The sequence below is a fragment of the Sebastes fasciatus genome, chromosome 20 (assembly GCF_043250625.1).
Source record: "Sebastes fasciatus isolate fSebFas1 chromosome 20, fSebFas1.pri, whole genome shotgun sequence".
NCBI lineage: Eukaryota > Metazoa > Chordata > Actinopteri > Perciformes > Sebastidae > Sebastes > Sebastes fasciatus.
Genome location: NC_133814.1, coordinates 23,597,682 through 23,603,681, shown reverse-complemented (window position 1 = coordinate 23,603,681; position 6,000 = coordinate 23,597,682).

The window sequence follows — 6,000 nt, the reverse complement described above, 5'->3', positions numbered from 1 at the left end:
ATCAGCCGAGCTTTCGCACATTTCAGTTCAGTCACGGAGCACAAACTGGATGAGAAAGAGGAAGAGAGAGTTATGTTAACAGAAAAGAAAAGTATTTGCCAATACAAGAAGATTTTATGACATCTAATCAATGTATGTGTGTGTAAACTGTTTTTATGGGAACCGTCTTTGGGGTGTTTTTATGTGCATGCACGAGTCAGTAATTAGTTCAATCTGATTATTCTCTTTGTAGCTGTTGCAGCTGAGTCCTGTTGAATGTATGTGGTTAAGCTCTGTGTTGACGTCATGCTATTACAGGACGTTTGCAAATGTGTGACCATTAGTTTGATGCTTTTATAATAAAATTTTTTGTAAATTTGCAAATGTTATATAGTCACACAAGAGAAGCATGTTTGCACACCTGTACAGAAACAGTTGCACAGAAGAATAAAAAAATTATAAATAATTAAAAGTAACAAAAATCAGCTCCTGATTCTTGTTAGTTTCGCTCAAATGTCAAATCATCAAAAAAAAAATAAAAAAATAATTGATTAAGCTGCATATCCACGTCCTCCAGACATAATTTTAAAACATAAAAATAAGTGCTTGCAATGTGTTTTATGTGCTTTTTCTACAAAAAAGTTCAATTACCTTCTTTAATAAATTGTAAAAACTACTCCCTCAATGAAAACCCAGAATTTATGAATATGCAAATATTGTTAATTTCAAAAGTTTAACTGAACGAAAGATGTCTGTTACTTCACTGAAAAGTCCTGAGTTCTGTTTGTGCACTCAAGACTTCAAGTTTCCACATCACACCCGCATAAGTTGCACAACTTGATGTCACAAATCCTGCACGTACAGTACCTCCATGCGTTAAAACTTGGAAAGAAATTAATGGAAAAAGTCATTAAAATATGCATTATGAAAGTGCACCATGTAGAATCAGAGACAATGGCAACAAAACGTGTTGATAGAGCCACAGAGGAGGTCAAAACTCCAGCAATACTTATAGTATAAAGAACAACTTTATTGTGAGATTCAGCCTGTGGCCTTCATCAGAGTCACCGTACGGCACATTACAAAGAATAGATATAAATAAGATGGGTAGGAAACAAAAATATATATTTAAAAAATACAACTAATCATAGGCTACACATAGAAAGAACCACCAGTGTCTGTGGTTAATACATTAAAGAGAAGTGATAATGGTTTTACAGGGTGTTTAGAGCTCTGAGAAAACCTCTGTAGCTAAATACAGACGTGTTGACATTACTGATGATTCCTGCTAACAAGAGAAAGCTCAGTTAAGGTGCTGACATTTGATAAATTATGTCTGCAAAAGAAGTCAACAGTATTTTCTCCAGCTTCACTGCTACACAATAATTAGATTTAATAGTATAAACTTGGGATATAATAGTGTTCAGACTTAAGATATTTTGTGTTAAATGTTGTGTTGAGGATTTCAGTGGAGATTTGACAAAGCAAGTAGGGTTATTCAGAGACTTTGTCATTCTATACTGTATTTATTTACAGTGGTGGAGTACATTAACTCAAGCAGATTTGAGGTACTTGTACTTATCTTGAGTATTTTCGTTTCATGCTGCTTTTACTTCACTGCAACTGAGATAAATATTGTACTTTTTATATATCTATTTGTTTGACAGCTGTAGTTACTGTGCCATTTAAGATTTTGCATAATCAAAACATACACACATTGTGATAACTGATAATCATGCAAAAATTTAATTTTATAGTTCCAGCCTCTCAAATAAGATAAGATAAGATAAGATCAGATATTCCTTTATTAGTCCCGCAGTGGGGACATTGTCAGTGTACAGCAGCAAAGGGGATAGTGCAAAAAACTAAATGCTTCAGCTAACACAGTAAAAAAAGAGCTAAACAAAGTGAAACAAAATAAACCATTTAAAAGAAGGAAGTATAAAAATAGGAGCAGTATATACAGTATTGACAATAAACAGACTATTAACAAAATTGCAAAAGTGGAGGATGTGCTGCACAAATGAGAGGATATGCTGCTTTTCCTTGTCTTTAAATACAGTAAACAGAATAATTTTTAGGTCTGACTGATGGACTGGTGAAAAAATAAGCTATTTTAAGGCGCCATATATACTTTACCATTTAAGATTTTGCATTGAAAACATATAGAGCTTATAAAATATGCTGCATACATAAAGCTTGTTTGCCTATTGGTGTGCTTTATGTATAAATATGATCGAAACGTAGTCAATAAGAACATTGTGGCATGGAGTCGTGTGCAGGCGTTACCTTTTTCTTTACTGACACTATTTGGCACTAATCAATTCATCAAGAAAACTTAGAAAGAAAATAGGGTGTTTCTAGTTTATATTAGTCGGTATTTGTAGCTATTCTTATTTATTATAAAGAGGTACTTTCTGTTTTAAAGTGGTCCAATTTGTATTATTTTGGTTTGTAGTTTTGGTTAATTACAAATTAGGATGGCAAAAATATTATTTGAAAATCACAATCTACATTGTCTGGGGTCAGTTATTTAAAAGTAAGTAAACCTAAATTAGGTTGTTGTTTCTGTTTGCAGGCCAGAATCGGGTGTTGGGGTGGAAACGTTGATTTCTCTTTGTAAGGGTTTTTCTTACCACTGCAGTGCTCAATTTTCTCAAATTAAATTATTGGACCTTTAACAGAGTGCTTATTATATCAAGTACCACTGCCACAAATCTGATATTTATAATTATTTGGACTTATTGGCCAGGAATCTGCATTCTTACCAAATATCTCTCCTAATGCTGTGAGCCTTACTGTAAGAGCACCTAATGCCAGTGAGTGAATACATATGGGAGCAGATTTGTTCCATCTCTCCGAGGTTTAGTTGGTGGTAACCTTATATTTTCTGGGCATTTCTTGTGGCCAGTTGACTGACTGAGGAGACACAACAGAAGCCCTCTTATGCTCTACTTAATGCAGACTGACTATTGGCTGTGACTGCCGTTTTAATTCTCACCCAATCAGGCCACTTTCACCGTGGAAGTGCTGGAAAATAGTGATGCACACTTTAGGGCCCGTGCCAGGCATGGCAGACGTGCTGCTCTGTGGTAGCAAAAGCATTTATGTTTCCCAAGACGTATTTCAATTTAATGATGCAAGGAAAACGAGGGCTTTCCCTTGAGCTTACTATTTGACTATTCCTATTTTTCAAGCAATTTCACCTGTCCACAGCTGGCCTCAGATCGCAAAATGATGTTGTGTTGAAGCATGACGTGGATGTCTTTTAGGGTTTTCAGACTTTGTTGTGGAAAAATGGGTAACAAATGACTTCAGCCTCAAGTGAGGCGTTGAAATACCTGTATGTGAGTGTGCTGTCACTACGGGGTTTTTTAGTACTTTGGCACTGAGCTGACAAGCCAGCAAATCTGGCAACTTTTGCACTTCTTTAGCGGTTTTCATCATCTACTTTCCTGGTGGTCTTCAACCTACGGAGCCGTCTAAGTGCTCGGAGAAAGAGCTGGCAGCGAGGCAAACCTGGCAAAGTGGCTTTTCATGAAGAGAAAGAGGAGTGTGTGTGGCACATTGCATGCTGGTACGTGAGTGTGTGTTAGTGGTGGAGGTGGAGGGCGTTTAGTGTGGGAGCAGGCAGCTCTGTCGTGAATTTAAACAGCTCACCGAGGACTAAGCACTGGCAGCCAAACGTACATCTGAGGTGACGCATCATATAAAAAAGGCAGCGAGCGTTTAATCTCCCTCTTCTTGAAAAAGAGCAGCTCCCTCTTTCGCAGAGTTCCCAAAAAAAACACTGCATTCTCCAACAACGCAGATGGGGGTTGAATAATTCATGGCAACACAGGCAAAGTGTCCTCATGCTGCAGTTCTATAAAAATAATCCCATAACATCATCACACTCACCCCATCGCTCGCGGCGCTCAAACAAGCCAGCTGGGAGAGGTCGACTGGCCTTTAAGCCTCATGACTCAGACTTCATTCATTGGGCCTCCGCTATTCTATGTGAAGAAAAGTTTACAAGCAAGAGAGAAGCATTTTAATAAAAAGGAGCCCATATTTTGGGTTATTAAGGCAATCTGAATATGTAGATGTGTTGCTGCTAGTGGTGTAACAGACCGTAGTTGATCCGTGATACATACGGATCCTCTCCAACGGTTTGTCACGCATGTGAACCGCGGATTAATTACACAGTTTAACCATCATAGTTTTTAAATAAAGTTTTACTGGGGTGATATTCAGTAAAAATATGCCTTCGGGAGATGCATATGCTTTCTAGTCACCGATCCCTGATAATGCTACATCGTGAAAAACAAATCTATGTTAAAATCGACAGGAGAATTAGTAAACTTGGTAGCACTGTACCTAACAGCTAATGTACGGACGTTCAGTAGAGTTACATTATAGTTTTCAGGCTCTATTCAATAAAGATGAGTAATCGAATGATTTGTGCCGAATGATTAAAGATCGCAATACATATCGAACGGAGATAGGTGTATCGTCCCAGCCCTAGTACTTTGACCAGATGTTAAGCAGGTATGATGTTCTCCATGTGTACCATCCTAGTTCAGTGTTCATCTGCATAAACAAGAAGTACAGCTGGGGCTGATGGGAATATCGTTAGTTTTGCAGGTATTTGGTCATAAACCAAAGTATTGGACTATTTAAATTTGATCTGATGATGGTGCTGGATGTAAAGTCAGAGGATCAGCAAATTCATTCAGATTTATTGTCTGGGAAACATGAATATTTGAACAGAATTTCATGGCAATCCTTCCTGTAGTTGTCGAGATATTTCAGTCTCGATCAAAGTGGAGGACCGACAGACGACATTCCTAGATCCTAGCGTGGCTAAAAATCCTGGAATGAAACTGTGAAAACAAGGAGAACAGAAAGATAAATGCTACGTGTCGGCAGAGAGGAGATGGACTGTGTGTTTCCTGAAGTGAATGTGTCTGAGCTCAGCTTCCAAGGGGTCACAATACTTACTTTGGCCGTTTTTGTTCGTCTTGGCAGAAGCAGCATTAACAGTTGTCCACCCCTTCCTTTAATGTGCTTCCAAAGTCAAGTTGAACAGTTTCATTAGAACAGCACTTTGCCCTCCTGGGACTCAGATAGGGAGACAGCTGACAGCCATGAAAAAAAGCAGCGACTGATGATAAAGGATGAAAAAGCAGCCAAGAGGAGCAAAGAAGAAAAGGAGGTGAAGACTGAATTGGTCCGATATTTCACCCGACTTGACAGCGATGTTGTGTTAAATGCAGTGAGCACTTGGCTTTGAGTTTTTTCCCTCACATCTTGTTTCTTTGTAAAAGAGAACCGAGAGGTGAAACAATGACAAACTGACACCTCGTGGCTGTTTGCCAGACGTTCCCCCCTCTGGAGTGATGTGATCTCCCCCACAGAGGATATTAACAGTGACCCCTCATGTTCATAATGTAACCCATGGACGACCTCGCCGCTCTATCTGCTGCGTTTGTTCCAACTCTTGTAGTCAACGCTAGTCAATTTATTCAAGGTTTCCCAATGTGGTTATGATAACATGAACCTCAAGAAGACATTTACATTGTGATAATGTTACGGGCCAACTGTCTGGGAGCAATACTGTTAGACGTATGTGCAGTCAAAAGCATAAGCAGTAAGGGTGGGAAAAAAATCCATTCACTTATGTGTTGCTTTTTATTTTTTCCTATGATTTTTAAATAGTTTTTTTATGCTAGAATCGATATATTTGCTTTATTAGAGTCTACGTGGAGGTAAAAGGAAGTTGCCGCTTTTATTGTTGTAGTCAGAGTAACGTGACGTCATATCCGTTCCGTATCCGTCAACCAAAACAAACCGCAGCGAACCGAAGCGACAAAGCAGAAAACAGCGGAGGGTCCCCGTGGATATGACCTGCACCCTCACATGTTAAATCCAGCGTGGTAAACACTACAAATCCAGTAAAGTATGGAAACACTTTGGGTTTCACACATTGACAGTAAAAGCAGAGCTAGACATCGTGGGCTAAAGCTGCATGCTAACTCT